Source organism: Drosophila sechellia, chromosome 3L (assembly GCF_004382195.2).
Source record: "Drosophila sechellia strain sech25 chromosome 3L, ASM438219v1, whole genome shotgun sequence".
In the NCBI taxonomy this organism is placed as follows: Eukaryota; Metazoa; Arthropoda; class Insecta; order Diptera; family Drosophilidae; genus Drosophila; species Drosophila sechellia.
Window position 1 is genome coordinate 18,157,489 of NC_045951.1, and position 26,953 is coordinate 18,184,441.

At 37.1% G+C, this 26,953-nt stretch overlaps 1 protein-coding gene across 3 annotated transcripts in view; it reads left to right on the top strand.

The window, feature by feature from the left end:
- LOC6618328 (protein phosphatase 1 regulatory subunit 16A) overlaps nt 1-26,953 on the top strand; it is a 40,989-nt gene that overhangs the window by 5,983 nt on the left and 8,053 nt on the right. Inside the window, exon 1 of one of the 3 annotated variants that reach the window (XM_002042564.2) lies at nt 9,568-10,059. The exons of the other annotated variants lie outside the window; for them this stretch is intronic. The gene's annotated coding sequence lies outside the window, so the exon portion shown is untranslated. Of the gene's footprint in view, nt 1-9,567; nt 10,060-26,953 lie in introns of those variants that run through there. 3 annotated transcript variants of the gene reach the window in all.

The following is a 26,953-nucleotide window of genomic DNA, read 5'->3' on the forward strand; positions in this document are numbered from 1 at the left end:
ATTCTTCAAAAGGGGCATATTGCCCTTAGGGTCTCAGCCAGTTGATGACCCCGCACGCGATTTTTACCTCTCTATGGCTAACCACAATTCCCAGTCTGTCTCGTGAATATTTCACGCTTTTTCTAATTGCCAACCGACTTTGTGATACGTTTTTGTGTGGCTCTTTTTTCAGCTGATTTGCGATAGAGAAACAAATACTGTCAACGCAGTCGGAAGATAAACAAAATGAATAGAATTTTTTTGCCATTGTTGTTGTGATTATTTAACTGTTTTTTCCAGTTTTCATTGCTGTTGTGTTGTGGCATGCTAAAACAAAGGCTTGTCACTCAACTTCGGTCATATGTTCCAGATATGATTAGAGCCATCTAGCAAAAAAAGAGCAAACAAAAGCCAAATTGAAAATATTTTAGCTGGAATCATACACATTCATATTAATATATACATATTGTTTTTGGTCATGGGGTTTTTCTTGTCGCCCCAGCTAACTGATATTGATAACCGAGTGTCAAGTTATCACTACATTTTTTTATTGGTCAATTAATAAAGTTGGGAAATCGCAACCCAATAAGGATATATTAAAAAAATGCGTGATAACATTATTATCAAAGTATTTTAAAGGGAAAGAAATAAAGAATAAAGAAGTTAAAGTCTTGCTTTTTATATAGCAACAAACTACAATTAGTTAAATAGAAAACTATTCCATATAAAAATGAACACATGTACACGTGTCTAATAAGTATTTATAGTTAATTAATTCTGTATACCTTAGTAATTCAGCAACAACTATTAAGTACTAAATATAGCCGAGCAATTTGATGTCAACCGAAATAAAAATATTATAAAAATGTATTGTCCATGGGCGACTGGCAGATAGAGGGAAAATGCAATATCTAGAAGCGCACACTATCCGATTTGGCTGTACATTAGTCTAAATATAGGCGAGTGTCATAACGCTGTGCCCTGAAAGTCCCTCCCCCTTCCCTCGCCCTGCCTTTGGGCCTTATAAAGCGGTTCTGTTCCAGTGACAAGCCAACGAAAACAATGACATTACCGCCAACAACAATTCAAATTCAACTTGTTTTTGATTAGATCATTCGAGGCGAAATGTCAGTCAATAAAGGGTGGCGTCGAGGGGAAGGTGCGGGGTGGTTATACTTGGACCCCACCCCATCCCCTTTGGCACCAAGACCCCCCCCTTTTAACCTGCCCGTGGCTTTTGCGATAATTAACTGAAATAGACCCGTGACTGTCAGTCAGCCACAAGACATTCTACACAGATATAAATATGTACATATGTACATAAATCCAAAGGTGTTTCAAAGGTGCTGAATGAATGATCTTGCATTTCAAACATCACTTTTGGTTTCTCTGAAATTAAAAACTAATACAAGTTTCTTTTGAAATATTTAAGCTTTCTGTGATTAGTGAAACCGGTATTTTTGAAGAACTTAAAAGTTCAAGATCTGGCTCTACTTTGAAAATGGGTTTAGTCCTATGTTTATATGCTTAAATATTTTTTAAAATTATAAATTAAATTATATAAAATTTTATTAGTAAGCATAAGCACTTCGATAAAATTGCAACTTTCATATGATTAATAATATCAATATTGCAACGTACTATATATGTGCAGATATGAGTACATATACATTTATTTCTGTTCATATGGGGGTGTCGTTAAGCACTTGAGTTGCAATTACATTTCTCGACGAGACTGCGACTGCAGAAGTGGGCTAGTTGAAAATGTCAAGAAGAAGTACCGCGCTGAAAGCCATAAAAAAACAGCCAGCACAGAAAGAAGACCGATTGAGTCAAGAAGAGAGAGGGCCAGAAAAGCCGGGCCAAAAGACAGGCTTTGAAACTTTTTGTCATGCACTCAAAGAAATTTCTAGCACCCAACAACATTTTTACAAACTCTGTTAGAAATGTTGGTATAGAAAATTAATTTAATTACTTTTGCTTTGAGTATAAAAGAGATTATACTCAAAAATTTGGATATGCAAATAAACACATTATTATTTTAGAATATTATAACTAACCAAAGTAGTTACTTGTATTATAGTTACAATATCCATTTAAATCAGAGTGAAACTCATTCAGTTTTCTTGCTGCAGCAATCGTGGCAAAAGTTTTGCCTCCCTTATCCCACTGCCAGCTACCTTCGCACCAGGTGCTTAAGACCATTCACTGATTTTTTAATAACTCACGACTTTGGCCATGGCTTTGACAAGCTGTTAATGGCATTAAACGAGGGGCGAGAGGCGGAGAACTGGAAATCTCGACTGCAAAGGAGGAAGCAAATTCTTTGACGAGATGGAGAAAAAATTGTTGGTCATTTAACAAAAAGCAATTTCGCTCGGCTCACAACTCGCTTTGAGAATTATTTTTCTATTTTTCAACTTTTCTCCTGGCGTAATTGGTTTCAATTTGAAATCGAAACGCATTTCAAAGAATTTCTTTGAAATCTAGTTTCCACTTCTCTCGCTGAATTTTAGCCGAATATTTTTCTGTGGCTTATGTGGTAGAGATCGCTATCTATAGGCTGTCCTAGGCCGCATTTCTGTCGACTTTTTGGCCAGGAGAAACAGTTTATGAGATACCACTAATTGGCCATAAAATTGTATGAAATTCATGTGCCGGTTTTCCCACTTTCGTGGCCAATTAGTCACCTAAAATGTGTTCGGTTGTGATACCCTGTAATCCAGCAGAGAAAAAACAAATGCTGATAGTTGATTATCAAGATTATCGACAAAATGATAAATTGTGATGAACTCAACTAAATAATCATACATTTTTTAAATATATATTTTATATAGTATATGCTAATAATTTTTTAATACTAAACAAATCATTTAAAACTTTTAGGGTATTACCTAGTCATTACCCATCAATCGATATATATTTTTGATTATTGGTTTCTTGCTTTTGAACTCTTTTGATAAGCTATAAGCTGATATAAAAGCTGACCATGCTGATAATTTAATTTCCCCCGAATGTTATTGCTCGCTATAAATCATAAATGCTTGCGTGAAATACACAAGAAGTACAAATATTTATTAATGCTGATCAATTGCATTTTATTTGAATTACTTTGGGAAATGGTTAACCGAATGCAGTTAAATATGTCGTAAATTAAAACCAACAATTGCATAAATCGTTCGCATTATGTAGGCGCAATGTTTTAAAGAAGGCGTAAAATATCTGTGCTTTTTTTCAATTATTTCTAGAAAATCTCTTTTCGCGGCAAACCAATCAAATATTTATGTTCCATTAACCATTCGCTGAGCGACACTTGACAGGACGATAAAAACAAATATCCACAAAAATCGTTTGAAATATTAATGCCATTAAAAATGTAATTTCAATAAAGACGGCGAGAAAATTCAATTAAAGCAAAATTTGTGTGCCACCACCGCTGAAAAACCAAAACGCAGGCCAAAACAAATAAAAACGCGGAGAGAAAAAACAGTGCCAATATGCTAAAGCTACTGGATAACTTTTCGTTCTATTTTCCAGCTTTATTTACTTTGTTTGCCATTTTAATGAACCCGCCCGCCAATAAATAAACCCAACTTCCCGATAGCCGCTGAAAATGCCATACTAATTATTGGTCAAGGGTTGTTGGCAGTAGCCCTTTGGTGGCCATAAGCTATTAAAAATACTCAACTGAATTTCGGGCGCATCTATTGGACTCGCTTAGCCAAGTAAGCCAACTTTTAACCCAGTTAGCTACCCTACCTTGACGCACCTGCAAAAGAGAAATAGAAACCCGAACAGAGGCAAAACTCAAACTCAAGCTCGAAACTAAAACTAAAGCCATTTCCCTCACAGAAACACGTGTCGGGAAAACAATTTTCCAACTAACCGCCGGCAACTGCAACTCCCATTCGCCCACGAAGACAAAACTTTGGCGAATTCTTTAAAACGAAAACACCCATCAGCGAATCCATCTCCATGCGCCGCTCCTTGCTGCAATATTTGCGCATTTCCTGTCGTACAAATATTTCCCATGTAACAGCTTCCCCCGAGTTTTTCCTACGTGGATTCCACTCTGCTCCACAGTTAACTGTAATAGTTACAATGTCAACAACAACACGGCCGACAGATCCGGCGCAACACTGTTGCCAACTAACTTTCTGGCCAAAAGCTGTACACAGATAGTCAAAATTGCCGAGTGGAGTTTTTTTTTGAAAACATGGCGGATACTTAATACCCTTTCTTTTAGATTTGAATATCAATGAACATTTTTATATTTTATAAAAACTACCATAAAAAGCCTAATCAATATTATCATATTATTAATTCTTATTATTATTGTGACCCGATTGTGTTATTATTACACACATTGAGTGTAATGCTATAGGCTTACAGAATAAATATTTTTTGAATTTATTGTTTATCGCGATTGAATGGTTTATTTATTATTAACATACCAGTCAAGGGCGACCGGTTTGTTTGGTATTTTTATTTAACTATAGTGTCCTATTCCCCAGAGGGTAATTTGGTGAAAAGTTTCATCTGCAGCTGCATTTGTCGGAAAAGAGAAAGAGTCGCGGACAAAGCCCGGCGGAAAAGAGGTGGCCGAGGCGGTCTATACCGCTAAACAAAGGCAAACAATGTAATGCCAGCAGCAGCGACCACGCACAACGAAAACAACAAAGTTGGGGCAGACCGCGGGCGTCGGGAAAGTGGGCGGGGCTTAAGGTCAAGGGGACTGAGGAGGGGGAAAATCGAGATAGGAGTCACAAACTCAGCTGCAGTACTGCGACAAAAAAGGAGCAGATAAACTTTTAGATTTCTGATAGGAAAATCTTAGTTTTTTGAGGCAATATCTTAAGGAAGTTTTTAAAATCTCAAATCATTCGATAAATTCGGATTTTTTGACTTGAAATATTTCTTAGCATACTTTCAAGCACTTCATTGGTCTAAAATTTTGAATCAATGAAAACCGTTAAGATTAGTAAATATTATATATTATATTATACATTATCTACATTATAATTATCCTATTAACTGCTCTTCAATAGTATATTATTAAACTAACCATAAGGAATTTAATAAGGAATCAGTATAAGTATCAATACGACTATTATTATTTGCCGTGTGGCAGAAATAGAAGGGGAAGGCGAATGTTGCCACAGCTAGAAAAAAGAAAAAGCACATACATTTGCGGCTAAAACAAAAAATAGAAGCAAAGTGGAAACAAAGCGACATGTTGCGCCTGAAAGGTTCTGGGAAATCCTCCCCCACCCACTTGTACTCCCACACTGGCAGAGACGCAGCGGTTGACCTTCACTGGCAGCACGTGGTGTCGGAAATGTTACCAATCCGAGACAGCCGAATGTCCTGGTATCGAAGGGAGGTAACGGCTGGATGCGGTTGTCTGAGCAGAAATCCGGATTTAGCTTTAAGATGGATGTGTATCTTCTTGTTTGTTTGGGAATTTCTAGTGCAAAAGAATCAGTATTGGTGTCAGTATGTGTTTGGTTTAATTTAGATATAGGAGTTTTTTTCAAAAGGGATTTGCTTGAAAGTTCATCGTTCGTTAGAATGGAACCAAAATGGCTAAACAGATAAAGTTTAATAAGATAAAAGATCACTGATACAGTATGTAAATAAATATACTATGTGTGTGATTAGCTCTTCTGAAATGAGCAAATACGCATTTGGAAAATCCGTCTAGATAAGGATTTGTGATTCAAAAAATGTTTCCACTCGAATACTGTGTGTTCTTGACGTTTTAAAGTGGTTTAGTTTCGTGACTAATCGTCTACAGCTGTTTGTTTTACAAGAACCTTTTCAAACATATATTAAATGGTTGATTAGATTAGCAAAGCAAACACATTCCCATTGAAGGCACTTTGGCACATCCCATTCGGGAAAAGCGGGTCCCTCAAAATGCTTTATAAAGACCAGGCCCATTAACGTTCAGCGTCATCCATTTATCGCTATTTATATTACGCAATCCCAGCCCTCTTATCGCCAATCAAATAATTAGAAAAGGTGAATCAGGTGAAACAGGGCGAAACCCCACAATGCCAATACAAATTATGGAACTTGCCCTTTTGAGGTCTTTAAGGCTTCTTTATAACACTAGGAAAGGGAGAGAAAGAAAGCGGCGTGCCATGGGAAATAGTGATAAAAGAAGGCAAAACAAGTTGGCTACACAGTGAGAAATCGGTGATTATCTAGAAATAATTAAAGAAATTAAAAAAAAAGTTGTGTGTGAGAATTTATGTAAGTACCATGTTTAAGTCGTTCTACTACATAATTAATAGTTTTTAAAGCCCAAAGTTATGCATCTTAAAATAACTTTTTAGTTTCGCTTTAATAAGTTTCGTTTTTACGGTAATTTAAAATTAATTAAAATAGACCATATTGCTCTTTGGTTACCACAAATTCGGCATTTGATATTAATTTAAAACGCATGTTTTGTTGTGTGCAGAAAAAGAACAGCTACAACAGTTTGTTTAACAAAGTGGTTTTCAACACCCCATAAAAAACATTTGCAAAAAGCAACAGAAAAATACTGGGAAGAGGAAGAAGAGGAAGAAGGCGCAGGCAAAGGCAGCCGTAACAAAAGAGCAAAAAAAAAAACAAAAACAGAGAAAAATACAAGCCCAGGCGAATTTCCCTCTGTTTCCGCACGTAAAAGTAAAAGGCAAATAAATAACCGTTGAGAGAAATGTAAACAATGCAGGCCAAAGATGCACAGCAGATGAACAAGAAGAAATAGCAGCAGATGAAAAGATGAAAAGAGGAAAATGCCAAAAGCACAAATAGCAACTGAAGCCGGTTCAAGTTGAATTTTCCTCGCAAGGTTTTTCTTTTCCTGTTTTTTTTTTATTTTTATTTTCAGCTTGCGCATGCATACTTTGCAAAGATTTGCACTCGAGAAGGGCAGACCAAGTGGCAGACAGTTGGAAAATGAAGTGGAAAAGAGTGGAAAAATAACTACACAATTCCTAATGAACGAGCTAAGCAGAGAAGAAGGAGCAACCGAGCAAAATGGAGATGGGATAAACAAAATAGAGAGAAAATGGCTTAATTTATGGGGCTTGCTCAGTTGGAAAATCCTGGACACGTGGCAAAAAAAAATTCATGATTTGACACAAAATAATGCAAAAACTTTTTTCTTAGTGTTCACAATCTGCTAAATCACTAATTTCTTAAGTATTTGTCATAGATTTATTTTTTACAACTATGCATTTGACTTTTGAACAGTTAAATCAAATATTTAAATTCGTCATTATTGATTGCCATTTTATACTTTGATTACCTTCCTTATTTGAAATAACTAATACCTAAATAAATTTATTTTGATATTAGCACGTTCTAATTTGGTTCAAATTTGTTTAATTTATTATCGAGAGTTGTGCCAATTGTTATTTTTAAAGGTTTATTGTAAGAGCATCATGATGACATTTAGTGACAACGAAAGCACAAATTTGCATAAAAAAAATATTGTTGATCACTTGTGACAAGTAAAAGTTAAAATAAAAGTAAAAAAATATAACTTAAAATTACGTATACGCAATGTGACTATTAAACTAATGATTTGCGCGTGCCTAAGTGGGATTTTTTTTGAAAACCAGCATAATAAATAAAAAAATAATATGAAATATTACGTATACGCCAACTGTACCCATAGAGTATTTTGTGCACAAGCCTGGAAATTTTTAAAACAATTGAACAGACCAAAAAAATTGAAACAAAATCAGTGATACAAAAAACGGGAAACGGCAAACAAGTGAAATGGAGCAAATCTTTAAGCAAATGTCGTGTGGGCGGCAATAGATAAACTGCACCAGATAGAGTAGCAATAAAAGAGGTCGGGGCAAAACACTGGAAAAGCTTGAAAAGGGGGGGAAACACACAGTGGCGCATTTTTCCCTGCCCCTTTTCCCGCCGGGACAGACATTGCCAATAGCGCAACGTTTCGGAAACAATTTGAAGGCCATAAAACTTGATGTGGCGGCTGTCATAAAGGAGGCGACACCAGGCACAGATTCTACCCCCATTTTCCGACCTCCAGAAGCTAGGTGAAAACTGCGACGGCACTTAAGATGTGGCAAGTACGGCAGGCGGAAAAATTCAGAAACGAATACGGCAAAGCCAAACAACAAAGAAGCAAACTCCAGCGGAGGAAAAGGCGGCAAACGTCGACAAAAACAAACAAATAAACAATAAGCAGCTGTTTTTGGCGCCGCAACGGAGAGAAAAATAGAGAGCGGATTGAGAGAGAAAGAAAAATGTCGAGAAACGATGGTTTTATAACATCTCTATGTCGGTTACAGCAATCCCTCCGAAAACGGAATGAGCTTTCTTCATAATCATGAATAGACATACAATATTGCAGCTTATTTATTGTTAGCTAGATTATTAAAAAAAAATATCAAGGTTAAAGCAACCATCAGGTAACTCAATATTCCATCCCACCACTGTCAGCACTCTCTTCTCTCACCTGCCTGCTTTCTCTCACACTTTGCCAGGCTCTCTCCCGCTCTATAGCAATCTCTCTCTCTCTCTCTCTCTCTGGAGCACTTCCTGTGCAATTGCTCACCGCCCACCTATCGTACGGCACTCATTCACTCATTCATGGCCAGACTGTAGGACTCTTCTCCCCGCTTTTCTTCATAAAAGTCAGCTGCGCCTATTGGCAAAACCAATACTACACTTCAGGTCAAAATAGTAGCAGAGTTGGTTTAAAAGCTATTTCTTTTATAGTTTAATTGTTTCCATTCAAGATTATTATAATTCGTCGATTATTTTTTTTTATATGTAATTTTTATTGTTAACAATATGAACGAAGAGTTTTTAATTTTTGTATAAAACTTAAAACTAATAATGCTTTTGTAAAAGCCTTAAATAGATTGATCAACGTAAGATGTACTGTTAACATTAATTTTTATTTTAATTTCATTTTTTTTTTACGAGAATATTATTATATTGCCCTTGCCTGTGCGGGCTAGCACACGAATGGGAGAACGAAGGCGGCGTCGTCGACTGCAAAACGACGCTGCGGCATTTTGGCGTTTGGCATGTTGGCCATGTTTCGAATGGTTTGGAACGCCACTTGCTCCGCAGTCGCCGTTCTGCTGCTGCGAAGCCAGCAACAAAGTTCCGCAGCGGACTTGCAACCAGTTGAGTTTAGTGCCGTAAATACGAGTACGTACGGATACGGAATACGTCGTTTGCAGCACGGGCCTCAAGCCGTTTATTACGTATACGAACCGCGTGCCGCCGCCTGGCAAACTTTAATATTTTCCATGAGTGTCACAAGGCAAATATGAAGCCGAAATGTAAATGAAAATGAGCGGGCCAGTCTAGAAGCGCAAAAAAGATAACAGCTGGGCACACAACAAAAGTTGAGCGAAATCAATGACGATAAGGCGTCAAATACTTGAAAAAAAAGAATGGCAAAATAGAAATAGCAAGTGCTTAAAGTGAAATAAAATGTAGAAAATTTATCAAAACAAATAAAGGAAACCCAAAGGCATACAACAACAATAAACACAAACTATTATTCAAGGAAAAGCAAATAAAAAGTAAAATAGAACAGAAAAAACCAAAGACCAATATCAATAAACGAGAAACACAAAAAAGTAAAAGCAGCAAAAATCAGAGAAAAAATATTTGAAAAGGCAACCAGCATATCAAGCCGAATATAAAAGGAAATTGTAATTTTTTGCCACTTCAATCTTTTTTTTTCCCATTCACGTGATAAGAAAATGGTAAAAGACCTCAGATAGACATATAGATTGTATGCACAATTTTCAAGAGGTGGGGACATATATTTCCCGATTTCGATTTCGATTTAATGTGAGTGCCGGGCGGGCAAATACAAATAAACAAACAAATCAAGCACAATAGAGTTCTCTTACATTCCGTTCCGATTCACACTCCTCCATTCCGACGCGTTTGATTCTACGGAAAATGCAACACAAATATTAGCAATGCCATAAAACAATAAGCCCGAACGTATTAATTGCAATCTTGTGATAGTGAAAATATGGAAACGAAAAGCCAAGCGAAGCGGGAATAACAAAAAAACAGGAGGTAATAATACACGCAAACTATTTAGTTCCATCACAACAGGAAACTAATATGCACAATAATAAAAAAAACAAAAGAGACAATTTACCCAAAGTTTGTTTACCTAAAAACGGATATACATAATAGAAAATCTTTTAATTAAATAAGTACAGTGACATTAGAGAATAATTTGATTTTGGCAACTAATAATAGCTAATAAAATAATTTAATAACAAAATAACACTTTATATGCCCCAAATTTATAAGTCTACATTTTAAGCCAACCTTATCGTCTCTAGTTTAAGTATATTTATATAAGTAGTATATTTAGTAGTATATCTAGTATATTTAATAAATGTAAAGTTTGTTGGTTTATTAAGTAGAATGCTATTGCGAACTAAATTAACCAAACATGCCCAGCAATGATACATTTTTAAATAACACGAAAACCAATATAAATTCTGTACGAGTTTCATTTTGCACTCGAATTTCACATTTTCCACATGCTTATCATTCTTTCATATTTGTCAACAGAAAATTCTAGGAATAATTTACTTTTCCCCGTTCGGTTGCCATTTTCTAGCCAATAATTGGACTATGTGTTGACCAATTGACGATTGCTGTCGATGACAGCTTTAAACTTTTGGCAGAAGACATATGAATTTCGGCCATATGCTGAACAAATAGAGATGCCACGAACAGTAGTTAAAATTCCAATGAAATGAACTTGTAAAATTTCCAAAAAAAAAAAAAATATACCTATTTATTATAACCAAATTAAAGTTATCATTCGTATTACGTTATTATGGAGTCCTTTTATCCAAAAACAAATTGCCATCCAAAAATTGTCAATTATACAGTCTGTGTTCAAACAAATATTTTAAATTATTAAAAATTATCTCTATGTCTAAAAAGCGCTCAATATAATACATTAAATTTGAATAGCTAACAGAAAAAGGAAATTGAGTTAACTAATTAATTAGGACATTTTGGTTATTGCTGCTTAAAATTCATGGAGCAGCCAAGGCCAATTGCTACCAATTTCGGTTTAAAAGTTTTAATTAAAATATTTATTTATTGCCCAAACCAGAAATTTCACCAAGTCCTATTCCAGTTGCGAAGCTTTGCCGCAACGAAAACAAAACTTTAAATACTTTAATTTCATGGGGGAAAACTTTCGGAATAAAAGCCAAACCATACAAAAATCGAGTGCCAATAACAACTTGTCCTTAGACACCAAATTGGCCTCCATGAAAGTTCAGTTGCCAAAAATGTGGGAGGAAACAGATGGAGAATAGTGGAGTGCGGTCATATGGGGCATGTCAAAATACCCTGCAAAGTGCAGAATATAATATATGGGTAATGGGTAAAAATATCAAATTAAATACTTGTTTAATAAAGTTAATATAAAAATATATGAAGATAATATAATAGCCTTCTATAAGTCATTAAACTCAAGGTTTTATTATAAATATTATAATATTTTACTTATTATGATTATATATTTAAACTGGATTGTATTTTTATGTGTAACGTGTAACTCGGTAGAATTCGAATTTTATCATACCCCGCCAACTTGAAGCCCGAAAAAGAAAAATAAGAAAAACAATAACACGCAGCAGGAATAACTTTTTCAATTGGCTTCCGCTCTTACAAGATTTATCCAAATATAGATATATATATCGTGTGTGTGTGGGATTAGATGGAATCATTCATTCCCTTGGATCATTGAGTAAGTGAGTTTCTGTTGGCTTTCCTTGGGGTTTTCCTTTTGCTTTTTATTTACGCCCGTAATTTGTGCTGACAGCTCCCATAATTTATGGCAGCCCACTTATTGATTACGGCTGAATCGCTCAAAGGTAAAATTCATTTTCGGCTTTAAAAGATTGTTATCAAACTGGGCAATAGATTTGCTGCTCTTTCCACTTCGCTTTTCCACTCTTTTGCCGTTTAACTGCTCTTCCGCAATTGCGGTCGTAATTTGCTGGTTCGCCGTGTTTTCGGAAAACTCAACAGTGGAATCAAAAAGTGTGAACTTTATGCACGAAATATGAAGTTTGAAAAATTATTGATGATATGTTTTTAAATTTTTAATTGTTTTAAATCGGGAAAATACGCTTATTACCTGATGAATATATTAACTGATTTTGGTTTTCCAATTAAAATATGTGACCTATTCCTAAATTACGCATTATAATTTGAATGCAACGGTTTTTGAGTTTTGAACAGTTAAATTCATATCAGATATTTTATATAAAATATTATAAAATTTCCGGGTTTTCCAGGATTGACTTTTCACAATATAGGCTGAACTTCTACAACAAGATAGAGCTAAAGAAGATGGACTGTATTTCAGTTTGCAACACTGGCCAAGCGGAAACGAGAGCTGCCTCGCTTTGGCAGTAGCTTCCAGCCGTTTCCGTTTTCCGTTAGCTGGACAAATTCTGGGCGACATTTTTTTTTGGATTAAACGAATCGAAACGCGGGGGCAGGTGAATGTTTTGTTGCAATTGTTTGCAATTTTGTTGCCACCACAAAGTGGGCAACTGTTTTCGGGGCTAATCTGTTGCCAATTTGTTGCCCTATTCGGCCGTCAATTTTGGTGTGGTCGTTATGCAAAGGCTTTAAGTGCTTTTCAGTAGTTTTAAAGGTTTTTCCAGCTGTTAGGTTGAGGTCTGGAAAATGAGATTTACATATTTTCCTTTGCCTGCATTTCACTTTGCATTCGCATAAAATGGTATTATGCTAATTGCAAGCGCTATAGCCTGCTTTTAGAATTTATTCAAAGGAGGTTTTATTTTTTGAATATTTTTGTTTTCATACAGATTTTCGTTCATCACTCATTTGTTGTTAGCTTTGGCTAATTAGAAGCGTGCTCCAATTGCCTTGCCGAAATTTATGCAGATAAAGTCAGATCTCAGGGGAAAGAAAAAATAAAAGCACGCTTCAAGGAACTTCCCTTTTGTTTGAAGAAAGGGAAATGGTAAGAGTTTTTGTGTTAAAGTTTCAAGAGGCAAACATTGTGGGGTTTAATGCTTACCCAAGTGCTCCATCTTCTTCTTTTTTTTGGCATTATTTCTGGAAATCTGCTTACTGTTTATGCTTGTGAATTTATATGTGTGTGAATAAGTTGTTTCTTATAAGCTGAGATTCTCATGACATAAGCATCTTAATAAAAATGGTGAAGTAGACAAGAGTCACATTTTTGCTGATAATCAGAGATTTGGGTATGCAAAGTTTCTTAAGTAAAAAGACGTAAGATATTAAAGTTACAAGCTTTAAAGACATTTGCTTTAAAAAACCATATGAAAAAACGTTGTTTGTAATACAATGTTTATTGAGTTAATCATGTTAGTTGCAAGGACATGTCTCTTCCAGCCGCATTCCATTCATAAATTCATGCCTGCTTAAAGATTCATTTCATATAAGGCAAAGATTGGAATAATAACAGGCATGCTTATAAAAATGCGCTATCTGATTGCCGTTGGCTGTAAGCCAAGCCACTTAAGTGGTAATGTTTCTACTGTCTGGGTTATTAAAGTTAAGCCAGCCCATTGTTGTGGCCATCTTTACTTTCAAGGGGACTTAGGGGCATGACATTAAATTGACAGCCCATTCCCGTGATATCTCTCAGGAGATGATCAATAAAGCCAATCCCTAGCAGCCAATTGGCAGGTCTCTCACCGAACTTAAAGGCGGAATATTTACGACTCGGGGTTATGCAACCAACAGAGGGCAAAAAATGTGAAAATGATTTCAAAATTCATTGGTGTGTAAAAATGGCAAGCGAGTAGAGACATTGTCTTAATGGATGCCGTACCCACAAAAGCGGGCTATACAAAATTGCGACCAGAGGCCTTGGGTGTCGGGAAAAATGTGTGTGAAGTTCGCCGAATGGAAAATCCATTTATCAAAACGACGTCCAAAGAAACCGCAAACGAATCGCACAATTTGACGCCAAACAAGCGGCAACAACACGAAACAAATGATTTAAATTAATCCACTTAAGGCCACTTAAACCCCGATGCTAGGAGTCGAAAAATGAGTGCTGTAAATTCCCACGCTCCGGCAAACATATAAATTCATATATTTGTATCCCAGTTCATTTTCGAATTATCTGTGGATGAGTGTAAAATGTCAAACTCAGGCAATGGTGTGTACTCCAGTGCGGCAGGGAATGGCACGAGATGAATGCAAAAGAAACCAATATGGGAAAAATGTGAAAGCATTCCCATTGACCCAAGTGGACTGCGCACTTTGAAGGTGAATCTGGTTGAATATTATATGCACTTTGGGAGTGCCAAGTGGGCGAAGTGCAAATAAAGACGGACCAATCCCTTTGTCGGGCTTAATAGTGTTTTAAATTGGTTATTTACACGTTGCCTTCGAGGTTGAGGTTATTTTAAAGGACTCCCTTGCTTTTGTCCTCATCAGCTGAAATGATTTTTTCTCTGTGATATTATTAACAATTATCATTATACATAAAATTTATAAGATTTATTTAGAATTTAATTTTATAGCAAATTTATTGACCCAATCTGTTTTTCTGACTTTTCTGCTCAAATGTTTTATTAAATCTCAAATTATTTATTATAAGTTATCTGATTCTTCGCCTATGTTTCTGTACCATTCGTGTCATTATAAAACTTATAAATAAAATGAAAAAATGTTATTTTCCTTGATATACTATCTGCACCATTCCACGTTGTAAATCAGAAACTGCCCATTCCCCCAAAGGGTATAGACCACAAATAAGTGGGTTTGACGGCGTGACATATTGAAAAAGGAAGCCGTAGGAAAAAATATTTCGCAATTTCAATATAAAGCCTGGCGGCATGCTAAGGCGGCTAAGGACAATCGTGGGCGGCGGCACGCCCCCCAATGTGGGTCAAACTACACTCGCACACTCTCACACAATTGTTGTTGCCTGCTGGAGCGGAGGCGGAATAGAGGGGCTCGCTAGGAAGGTCGGAAGGTTGTCAACGTAACGACCCCAAGCCGACCCGCTTTTGGCCAAGGCGCCGGCACCAGAAGCGGCAATAAAAACAATCGGGTCCTGCATATGCTGGACTTCCCCCGCTGATGGTGGCAACCCTGTCAGTGGTCGCCCTCAGCGCTTTTAAAGCGACGTTATCGTCTCTGTGGGGTTTTTTGTGGTCCCTGATTTCTATGCTCCTTGATGATCGGCCAGCCAAAGGGTATGATGGCACAGAAGAGCACTTGGTCCCATCTTTTGGTATATGAAACTATTACAGTTTCGTTCATAGAATTAAATATTCTATAATAATGCGTATTACTTAGAAAAATTTAAAAAAAATAATAATTTTTTGAGAATGTGGAAACTCCGAAATCGAAATACTTTCCATTATAACATTTTTTTTTTCACATTTGACCAAAAGAGCCAAACTAAGAAACTTTAGAAATTGAAATTGATTCAATATTCAATTGATTCAATTCAATATTCTTAAAAAGTTACTTTTCCAGTTTTCGCGATTTTTATTGAATAACTTCAGCATATAAAAATAATAAATAATATAAATACAGTTTTTCCAATTTCAGAATTAACGTTCTACAATTTAAGTTTATTAGTTAAAAAACCTCTCTCAAATGATGATCTTTTGCCTTTTAAATACTGTTGATTAGCTATCAAAAAATGTTTATTACCTATTAAATAATGTTGATTAACTGTTAAAACATGTTGATTAGCTATTAAATATTGTTCGCTGGCTATTAAATAATTTTAGATGCATATTCAAAATGTTAGACTGCTGTACTGGGTGCTTTCTGGTTTGAAGGTCTAGTGTGGCATGTGTTTCCTGATTTGGTTCTCCTGGTTTTTGTTGCTGCTTAACCGTTATAGTGCCGACATTTTATTGCTGCATCCTTGCAGTTTTTATAGACCCATCCACACATGGCTTCGTCCCACAATTTTTGTATCCCCCTTCCTTTCTCAGCCCCTCTCTGTCTGGCACGCTTACACAATGAACCCACATGCATATGTATATGTGTGCCCCCCGTATGTGAGTCCATATTTATCCGTGTGGGTGTTGGTTATACGTGTGTGCTTGCGGTCTTTCACACATCCTGTTGCAAATTCGTTACTTACTGTTATTTTAGTGCATTGTGCGGCCGACGGAAGTTGAAATAAAGGAACTACGATGAATCGGATCCTGAACATATTTAAAAGCTCTCAGGCACCGAAAAACCATTTCTTAATATGACAAATTGTTCTTTAAACAATTGTAGATACCACAAACTTTTAGTTCTTATCCAACACTGATAATTTTGATAATATATCAATATTGCTATGCAGTCATGTTTATTTGAGACAACTAAGATACTATTTTGTTTGTACTTTTTTTCCCAAAATAGTTTCTTTCATTAAAAACTTATTGTGTGTAAGCATAGCAAACACACCTCGCATTTTGCACATCAGGTTTTTGCATATCGGCAAATGCCATGTGCAGCCCACATTTCTTTCAAGGTAAATTTCTCAGTTCAAAGGAATGAAATTTTCGGTATAAAAACTACAACAACAGGGAACCCTAGATGCAGACGGAAATGTCAAACAAAAATAAGTAGGAAAAGTAGTAGAAGACTTGGTGGCATGGGTAACCATATTGGATGGCAAAGTGTGGCAGAAAGGAGCTTCGGCAGAAGCACACACACGGTTGCCTATTCCGATTTCCCTCCTTATCACTTTTTCTGCCATCTTCCACAGATTGGAGTCCATATGCTCATCCTTACAGCAATTTGGCTCGTCAACGGGCTTTTTTCACACCTTTTTTTTGTGTTCGAACGGGTAAAAAATGTGAATCCGAAGGAAGATTAAAAAGCGTGCTAAATCCGAAGTTAAATGTGCCCTTAAGGGTTAAATATAATAATAAACAAAAATAAATATTAAACTACACTAAAAATGAAAATTTAACTTCACTTAAAATCACACTAAAATGTTTATTTTCCTTATTTTTAATGCAATATGATACAATAGTTGGATATTATTTTATTTACTGAATTAATTGGTATATATCGTTCGGTTTAATTATATTAATAAGAGAATAATAGTTTCAATGCTTAACTTATGTCTTAGTCACTATTTTCGATTCGTCACAAAGTAAAGATACCTTTTTTAAGGGGACAACATAAAGCTCGTTAGGCTAAATAGAAAGTAAGAAGATAATCGAATGGAATTTTTACAGTACTCGTTAAGCTTTCGTACTCCATTAGATAAGTTGCGTATTGAAAGTTGAGATAAACGAACTGCCAGCTGATATCAAAGTTAGATAGTGTGTGCTACAGATAAGGGTTTGCCAATAGATAGCAACGTAAATGCACAGTAAATTAAGATAAAGTGATTAATAGACCTCTTAGTCCGCGCGCTATAAAGTAAATTCCCACCCCATTAAATGCCACATACCACATGCAATCCCCCCAAAATATTGGCAGTTAAGCCTGAAAATGTGCGAATCGCTCGCTGAACCCAATAATTCGTTCCGATTACTGCCAATTTTCATTGTCCTTCATCTGCTTCCAATTTGTAACTGGGCGAAATATTTCCATAGCTCTGCGATTTTAATATTTTAATCCCGGAAACAATCGTGGCGTGGGCAATAAGAATATATATATATTTGTAAACAAATTAAATAGCAAATTGACGATTATATTAATGAACTTTCAAATTAAAACGCCGATAACCGCAAAATTGGTCATAAACTGCAGGTGAAGCGTATTATTTTTATTTATTTCCTTCAGTTGGCAAAGGACCGCGTTGGACCTTGAAAGTATTTTCAAAATATTTTCCGTGCCACAATTTTTTGCGGCTGATTAAGTGGGCGGTGGAAATGTTCACTACAATTGACAGTTTCACAAAAAGCATTGAAATTTGAATAATTTATGCAAAAATAAGGCTCGAATTAATTAAATTACGACTTGCTGAATGGGAAAAATATGCATGGCTGATTTACGAAATATGAGTGGGTAACAAAACGTATTAAACATAATTTACACACAAATTGTATCAACTGTAAAGAAGAACTAAATTAAATCTAAGCGTAGCATGAACAATTTAGGGAATTAGCTGTTGGTTTTAAACTTAATACGGTTAAGTACAGAGATTTAATTTTGTTTAGTCCAACGTGCACCTTTTCTGGAAGGAAGAAGGTGGGATTGATGTGAAAGTCCAAATGCTAAACCTTGATGTTGACTTTTAATTTAATCCTCAGGGGGCTTACCCTAGCAAACTTTATATTTTCTCTCATTCTCACTCTGTGATCCTGTAAACTCCGGTTTAAGCCTTCAATTGTTGCCATTGTCATGGGCTCATCATCATCATCATCATCATCAGGGGCCAAACAACAGTTTGAAATCATAACAGGAAGCACGGCAGACCACCAGGTGGCCAAACTACTGCCTCCGCTACCCAACACACCCACTTCCAGAAACCCGACCCACCCAATTAAGTCACCCACCCACTGATTGCTACGTGCCTCCGTCTGGTGCGGCTCCTCTGAGCTCCGTCTGTCCCTCTGTCCATAATAAGCCCATATAAGCTCCCCTTAAACCCTTTCACTGGACGAAGTCGCTTTTAATACAAATTTGGCATGGTGTGTGTACTCTCAAAAGCCAATTACGTGCCCCAAATGAAGGCCGAGCAGTCGGGAAAATGGTAGCCAAACTGAACATAACATTTATAAGATCACGTGCTCAATTATTAAGCCACTAAATAAATAAATAGCGGACCAGCGACACGTGCCCCATCTAACAAAATCACTCCTATACCCTGACAGTTATGCGGCATGCCCCTCCAACCGTCCGTATCATAAACTTTCTCACACACACACAGACGCGCATGGAATAAAAAAGGGAATTTCATTCATGGTCTCATTACTCATACGCAGTGTTGGCCCGCTGCCTCGAATGACGTCTGCGTTTTGCGGCTTCCGCAGTTTAATTAATCACAAGGATAGCTAATAACGTGATGTAATGGACAAAAGAATGCGATTATTAAGCGGGCGTTTAATAGTTCATTTAAGTTATAATAGTTAATAATTAAGAATTCAGCGTAATATTGTGGTCAATGAGTGCTTCAACTTTTAAAAAATATATCAAGGTTAACTGAATGCTAAATTTGTGGTGAGCCCTTCATGTGCCCGTTATTAAATGAGTCCTGCTGTATTTTAATTTTCTTTTCAAGCAAAAGCGGCTGTTTTATGTAGTCCTCTTGTAAATTTCAAATGGGCACACTTTTATGAGAGAAAAAACCAATCGCATCGCCATCCCAGCTGGCTTTGTGTGCAATTTTTTTGCCATAATTTATTCCCCCCCAAGGTGTTGCGACCCCGTTTATATTGGGATGATAAAAATCGCGCAATTAGCCGGCATTGATTTTCGCACACAGGACGAAGACCGGCACAGAAACACATTATAGGAGTATATATATAGAACTAGAACGGTGCCGAAGCGGTCCTATGTAGGTATAAGTTACGAGCAGGGTGCAAAAATAATTTACGTTCCGAACGCAAGAGGGGTTGACAATGGTTTTCCCTCGATTTAGGTGGAACGCGGGGCCTGGAAGAGTTTAAACGAAGGTGCAAATTAAATCAACATGCATATCCGTTTGACACCGTTTCGCCAAAGCCTGCAACTCACCCTTGCGCACCGTGGATCCCCCTCCCCTTTAAAGGGAATACTATATCACTGGGGGTGTTGTGCATTTTCCGGGGTTGGGGCTTGACTAGCGGGGCTCTACAAAATGGCGTACACATTGCAAATGACCGAAAAAGAGAAATTGGATGGCTGTAGGTTGGGTGGGTAGTGAAACGGTAACAGCAACTGGGGGAAATGGAAAATGGAAAAACTTTTGGCCATGTGTTGTGACTATGTGCACGTCTATGCTAACCTTGTTTAAAATCTGGGACGCATAGATATATGGGAGGGCAAAGGACGATAACAACTTTTCGGCTCTACTACAGTGGGAAAATACTAAGAATCTCGGTGTTTATATTTAGAGTCTTATTTTACTGAAGATCAAGTTCAATTTTCCGCTATGAATATGTTACTTCCTAATCACTACTTTTGGAATTCTTGAGATCATTAATATAGTAAACCTTGTTAGAAATAGTAGAAGTATGCAAGATGATTGTAATAATACACATAATTCATAATCTTGAATATTACATTTTTTGCAGTGCATTTGCCGTAAGGGATGTGTACACTCCCTCAAAGGGATTTCGCAACTTTTGCTTGTGGTTTTTAAGAACAACAAGCAAACTGCATTAAGGCTCCAATATTAAGGAAAAAAATACGGATAATATGCACGTAGATATGGGAAATAAAAGATGATGGGCTGTAAGGGGAATGCAATTAAGTTCGCTTACCATATTGAAAAAAACAAGCTAAGGAAAAATGGCAAACATTGGATGATGGGTTAATTGATGGGGCTTTAAAGAATAGTTTTTTGGCCAAGAATGGGCAAGAAATTATTTGCGATACTTAAGATACTCAAAAGAGTCTGTTTTTTGAAATTTTTTGAAATAGCTGAGCCTTTGCTTATCCAAAATATATTAAGAACAACCCATTTTATAAAAATATATATACTGATTGAAGCTCTGACTAATTATATTTATCTCTTTATTTCAGGTATGTTAACAGTCAATTAATTAAGGAAGAAAACGGAATAGGTAAAGTTAATAGATGAAAATAAAAAATGGAACCTATAATATAATATAAAAAACATAATATAAAATAAATAAATAAGTAAAATAACATATTATTTTACTATGAAACCTAATGTTTGACTTATTTACATATTTGTTTATCATGTTATATATTATGTTATATGTTTTTTCTTTCTGCTACATTCATATTATCATATATCACATTAGTATATCATAATGGTAAAAATTTTTGGATCCCATCTCTAGTTGTTATGTAGAAATTCAATACCCATCCACTTGTGCACTTAAAATTCCTTTAACTTTTTCCCCATTTACCGTGTTTTTTCGACTATTCAATTTGGCCACGAATATTAAATAAGTGACTAATGTTGTTAATAGCCAACACGCGGAGTGTAAAAGAGGCAAAAGAGTTGGCTAACAAGAAATTTGTTTGCGCATATGCCAAAAACATTAAGTGAAAAGGGGAAAAAGTTGTGACGAAGGGGACGAGGTGTTGATGACGACGCGAGCGCTTGACACTCGCTTAAATAAAAGATTTTTTAATTAAAAATATTTCACCTGCAAAGTAGAAAAAAGGCAAGCCGGAAAAAAAACGAGAAAAGCGCCGACACAATTTTCCTCTTCGCGCTCGCATAAATAAATGCAACCACGCACAAGAACAACGATACCAACAACAATATGAACAAAGAACACCAACAACACCTTAAACAACACTAAAAAAAAAAACGAAGTGCCAAACTGTTTAAAAATGTTATCTGTTCGAAACAATTAAGGTGGTGTTTTAAGCTTTTTTTAATAGAAATGTTGATCATAATAGTGCTGAAATGGCAGCACTTTCTAAGCAATTTTACCTAATTAGTGGTAACACGCATTTAAAACCGCAAAATTATTTAGTGTTTGTTCTATAATGGGTTCGTCATGTTAAGCTTTTTGAAAATATTATTAATGTTTTTCCCGTGTACAACTACACTAACAACAAAGCGAACCGCGGCAAAAACAACACCCAGGACGCAAAGAGCAATTTAACAACAAAGACACGTGCCAAATGGGCAAAGGGCGGCAGAATAAGCGAAAGTGGGAGCTGGAAAAGTGGGCGGGGCATCGGCAGTGGGTCAGCGAAATGAAAATAAGCCGCGGGCGTAAATATAAATAAATGAACGGGCCAGGCGACAAGCGGTAAAAGGGGGAGGGGCGCCTGCTGCCTGCTGCGGGAGTAAGCGAGACAGCATCTGGGCGGTAAATGATAGGGGGCGAAAGGTAATAATTAATTCGATACGCAAACAATTGAACTGTAGGTGGGCGCTTTAAGGTCATCAAGACCGCAATGACAGCTGCGATAAACAAAAAAGGTCAAATGGGGGAGAAGAAAATGCGAGGCAGATGGACAAAATGGGTTTTAAAACAGCAAATTGGAACTTAATTCGTGAAAAAGTCAACTTCCACGACTTTTGAACTATCTATATTGCACTTTAAAGAAAATTAAAAAATATATATATATATATTTCCTTTAATAATAATATATACTTTATTGCTAACGAATCATCTAATCAATGAAAAACCAGATATTAGAAAAGTCTCCACATCATAATTTTGGTAATACCTCTGTTATTTGTGCTCAATCGATTTTCCGTACTTAAAAATGTCGTGACAATAATAAGTTTAATTCGCAATATTTCACGAACTGTGTTTATAGATTTAGCTATCAACGAGTTGTTTGTTTATTAGTGTTGAACAATACCTATAGCACAAATACTCTGTATTTATAGGAATAAAAAAAAGAGCAAGCAACACATCGTTAAGCTGGTCAAGAAAAATTACAGAAATAATGTCCGGCGACGCTTAAACAAAAATGAAATGAATGAAACGAAATGAAATGAGAGGGGGAGGCTTGGAGTTCGGTGTCCAAAACGAGGAAGTGGGATCACAGCAAGGACATGCCACGTCATGCTCAGAGTGGGCGGAATTCGTTGGGGTCCTTTCGCTATATACCATATACATGTGTCATCAGTAAACTTGATTGAGTAGAGAGCGGGCGGGGGGCGGTGGGCGGGCTGGTGGGTCCGTGAAGGGTCTTAACACGACGACGTGCTAAATTTTGAGAGATGACCAAGGCTTCTCTTAAACTGTGTACGCCAGTTGGCCAGTTGACTGCCACACAACGAATTGCACTGGGGGAAATTCGCAACTTTTCACGGAAAATTCAAGACTTTTCAGTTATGCGAATGCCACGGGGAATGCTTTCAGAACAGTGAGACCAGCACACTCTCTGAGTAAAATCCTTCAGGTGTTTCTACATTCTGCACTTGCAGTGAGACAGGTTCTTACAAATTCATTTTTTTATCACACCAATAAGCTTTCAGACATTACACAAAGTAAAAATCATTCCCTAAACATTAATATACTTATTAAGTTCGCTGTAAGAACAATAAATCAATGAACACTATTGGAGATGGAAAATCCCAATTTTAGTACATTCACATTCGGGAATTTTTAGTTTATTTTATTATTTTTATTATTATTTTTTTATTATTATTATTATTTTATTATTATTATTATTTTGGATGGTTTTCTCTCAGTTTATGAGAACGATGTGACAAACGAAATGAACACACGACTGCAGGACCAAATGGGATATACGGCACTCCATGATAATCAGTTGTGGACACTTTTGCTCTGAAGGAGTGTGTGTTACTGGGAAATTGGAAAGCCGAGGGATGTTCAAGGGTTTTAATATATTTACTCACTGCTTATGCACATTCTACTGGAAATTACTAACAGGAAGTTGCATTCGAAAAGCCATTTTCAGCACACACACACACACTTTTTGCGTTGTGGATAACAGTTTAGAATACGATTAGGAAACTTCCTTAACTCAATTCACTCCATTAGATGGTACATACATTCATAACATTAACTATTTTTTTAAGGATATGCGGTAGAAATATTGAATTAATATTATTTTAACAAATAGTAGATAATCTACCACAATTTAAATTAATATCAAGCTTAGTTTCTGTTTTGAAAAGCTGCCAGGTGCAGTGAAAAGTAACACGCACTGCTAAATGTCGAAAACACCTTATGTAAATAAACAAAGTTTAAATGAATAGCCCAGAAGTTTAAATGCTGACAAGGCTGTGGAATTCCATACATGTGCGTGCTCAGCTGGAGAAGCCTTTGCAGAACATTTATTGTACCATTTCTTCCAGCTGCTGGCACATTGCCTGAATGAGGTTAAAACTAAGTTGAAATTCCTGGAAATCACCACAAAACCTACGAGAGTGCTTTTAGTGACAATATTACGTAGCTAAATTTTGGCGGCAGCAACTCGGCAACTCCGGCAAACATTCGGTTGCCAAGGAATCCCATTCCATGAGTGCAATTCATTTCAACTCGTTGAAATCTCATGTGAAGCACACTCTCATTATTTTGTGTTTTTGCTCGTAAGCATTATTTTTGTGTCGCTTATGGTAAGCTGTTCAGCTTTGGGTCGTTTAGACCCCAAGGTGACATGCCCTGTCCATTTTGGCCCAGTCCCTGGTTCCTTGGGACCCGAGCCAGAGAGTCAAAGTCCTAATCCCAGGGCGACATACAAAAACCGAACAAAAAGGAAGCGATGCGAAGGGAACTTAACTGGCACATCATACACCTGTGACCCCGTTTGCCAGACGCAGCGGGCCAAGCACTGCAGACAAATCAGCACTGAAATTTAATTTGCATGAGCCACGTCTCTTCCACTCCTGGCCAAAATGGGCGTCGGCCGGGACGGGCCGAGTCGAGTCAACAAAGCGGAAACAACAAAGTTGGAAACCCAATTCGCATTTTCCCAGTCTTGGCGCCGGCTCAGCCAAAACCCCACACCGAACTCATCTCGGCCAAAACTCGACCTGACTCGAGACTTGGCTCACGTGCAATCGCTTTATTTGATTTTCATTTTTGGGCCAAACACAACAGCAACAGAAGCTACATGCCAGTGCCACTGCCAATAGCAAAAAAGCAACACGATTGTTACAAAGCACAGCACGGAATCAGCCTATACCCTTTTCATTCATGGTAGTAAGAGTGCTAGCAAAATTCCCAGAATTTTAGATTATTACCAATATGTGAGTTTAGTACTTTGAAATGCCGATGCTCCTTTCAGAAATTTAAAAACTTTTAGATATGTTTGTGAGAGTGGAAATTTCCAAATCGTTCACATCTGTTCGCCATATGCTATTTCGATTTGCACATAAGCACGCATTTGTCAAATGGATTTAAAAAGGATCGGATGCTTGGCTGATTTTGCCAAAGGAAGGTGATAGCCATCATCCAAAGAGCCACGTGGCCATCTCTTTTTAAGGTAAACTGGGAAGTAAGATTACTACAAAAAAATTACAAAATTCTTTTGAATTTAAGTGTTTGTTTTTGTGTCATAAATTAATAATAAACTCTACGGGAAGTAACCGAATTTAAAATTAGTTTAATTGCGCATGCCTTTATAGAAGTAGTTACTTTTCTTTAAAGACTATTCCTCGTGGCTTTTAGTTCAAAGTTTTGTTGAGTAGTGTACTTTCCTAGGAATTTGATTAGCGCAAGTTTCCGTTAGAACCTTTGCTAATGATGTTTGGCAAGTGCTGCTGATAAATTGCAGTTCGCAATAAAACCGCACATAGATTGCCCAAAATTACAATACGCCCAACGAAGGGCAACAGCAACAGACGCAGCAACTATAATTTTCATTGCCCTGCGTTGTTTGGCCAGTGAGTCTGTGTGTTTTTCGTGGCACACTTTTCGGCCAGGCCAAAACTAGTCGTACTATGGGCCCATTCAGTGGCAGTGGCAGACATTGCAATGGCCTCGCTAGGAAGCAGAAGCACTTGGGCACCAGTTAAGGCAAACATCCTGTTCCCCCGTCTAATCGGCAGTTCCATCTCCACGGCACGGCAAACCACCACCCCCTCTTGGGCGGCAAACCCCAAATCCCCCACACACCCCCTCTTGGCTGGGTGCTAATGCACTTGCACTCAGTGCAAGCACATAATTCGCTGCCCTCGAGCACACATGCGAGAGCAGCCGACACTCGAGAGCCAACACAAGTACAGTGCGACCCGGCACCCACTCCAGTAGCACCCCCCACCCATCTCCACCCCCCTGGGGAGCACCGCTGCCCGCTTACAGTGGCTGCTAATTAAGCGGAACTCCAACGCTTCGATGGCCATAAACCATACGAGAAAATAATGAGCAACGCGTGGCTGTGAACAAATTTTTAATTGCACATTTTTATTGATGAGAAATAAAAAACGGATAATAATTATGTGAAAGTGAGAGGAAGGTAACACAGGTCCTGAATGGACGGGTGTAATTAATTTTTGTAAATGAGTTTTCAATTCAAAGGGGATATTGCTTCCAAGTGGAATTGAGGCTCTTCAAATCTACTTATTGGTTATAAAAAGTGATTTTTTTAAAATTATTCCAACATAAATTCATGCCTTAAACATTCGATTATTAAACCATAAGCACATTGGTACTTTCAATATCGAAATAAAATCAGAAATGGTGCAAGATAGACGATTTAGAGTTTAGCTTATTAAGTCTATAAATCTTAAAAATACGTTTTAAAATACATTGCATACAATTACCCTTCGGAATAGGACAATTCAGTACATAACGATTCCCTCTTAGCGGATTACTACTGTAGCCATCTAGCTATGTGCAGCTGGTGCTGTTTCAGATGCTGCTGGCGCTCATTAGAAAGGACGAGGGAATTCCTTGGCCGCTGGCCGTCGGCAGATTTCGTCGCCAGCTAGATCCCCTGACCTATCCGAAGGATAATGCTGGCAAGGTGATTTTTCTACTCTTTTTTTTGTTCTATCCAGCCCTTGTTGTTTTTGTTGCTTTCTCGTGTTGCACATTGCGCCTGTCGAGTGCCATTCATTTGCCAGTGCCCACCACATCCTCCCCTCCACTCGCCGCCCTTTCATCCGGCCCTTGAGGTCAACGTGGCTTTCGTCACTTGCCTTGATGTTTTGGGGGCACTTGGGCACCGTGAGTGGGAAAAAGACAAATTAAACTGCTCTGAGTGTATTTGAGTTTCGTTCAGTTAAGCTTTCTTTTATCTTATCGGTTAATGCCAGCCTTTAAGTCGTAAATTATATGCACTTTTGCAGGGTAAACTAATATTGCAAGGTGTATGTTCTCGCAAAATCAATATATATAGTATTTGAAAAGTAAAAGCAATGAAAAACATTGTGATTTTTATTCGAGAA